At 63.5% G+C, this 850-nt stretch overlaps 1 protein-coding gene across 1 annotated transcript in view; it reads left to right on the top strand.

Annotated features, from left to right (window-relative positions):
- The window catches only part of SCN4A (sodium voltage-gated channel alpha subunit 4), a 27910-nt gene that overhangs the window by 21706 nt on the left and 5354 nt on the right, over positions 1–850 (top strand). The gene's annotated exons all lie outside the window — the stretch shown is intronic.

The following is an 850-nucleotide window of genomic DNA, read 5'->3' as shown; positions in this document are numbered from 1 at the left end:
GGGGGGGGGGGGCGGCCACAGCTTGGAAGGGGGCTGGGGGTGTCTGTACTCCGGCCACCACCAGGGGTCCAGGTCTGGAGGTCCCCAGGCATCCTCCCACACCAGCCCAAGTGCCCATTCCCGCTCTCAGCCCCCTCCTTCGCGCATCTCTTGCACCACTGGGGGCAGAAGGGGCCGCAGCAGCTCCCGGGAGGGGCCTGAGGGCACCGAGGCAGGAGGAGAGGAAAGAAAGCAGGCCTGTGGGTCTGCAGGTGTCCCTCCCCAGCCTCAGACTGGGGCCCCCGCCTCCGAGCCTGCCCACCCTTCCCTCAGGCCCTTGAGGGCGGAAGTGACAGGTAAATACAGGGTTTGGGCAAGACCAATGGGACTTCCCCAGGCAAGGGGCGGGGGTGGTGGGGTGGGGTGTCTGTTAGGAGCAAAACCCACGCTGGAGGGACGAACTTCCATGAAGCAGCTGGTTGCAGGTCAGCAGTGCACTCAGCCTGGGGGCTCCCTCCTGGTCATGCAAGAGGCCAGCCAGCACTGGGCCGTCCCACCCCTGGAGCCGGGACCCCTCCCCACCAGAGTGAAAGTGACCTGGCAGCTGGTTGGTGCCCCAGCCAGGAGTAGAGCTCCCCTGGGCATCACCGGGCTTGTGCCACCCACTTTGGAGGTCATGGAACGGTTTCTCCTTGAAAACAGATAATTCTCAGATTCAGTTCGGCCTGAAATAATGAGGTTGGCCTGGGTGGCCACCGCTGGCAGGGCACAGGAGTCCAGTCCCAAGGGTCCTGTTGCTTCAAAGACTGTTGGCTTCTTTTCTGGGTCTGTGTCTCTAATCCTGCGAGCAGATGAGCAGGGGAACAGGTCA

Source organism: Lipotes vexillifer, unplaced genomic scaffold (assembly GCF_000442215.2).
Source record: "Lipotes vexillifer unplaced genomic scaffold, Lipotes_vexillifer_v1.1 scaffold299, whole genome shotgun sequence".
NCBI classification, from domain to species: Eukaryota; Metazoa; Chordata; class Mammalia; order Artiodactyla; family Lipotidae; genus Lipotes; species Lipotes vexillifer.
This window is presented reverse-complemented; position numbering and strand designations above follow the sequence as displayed.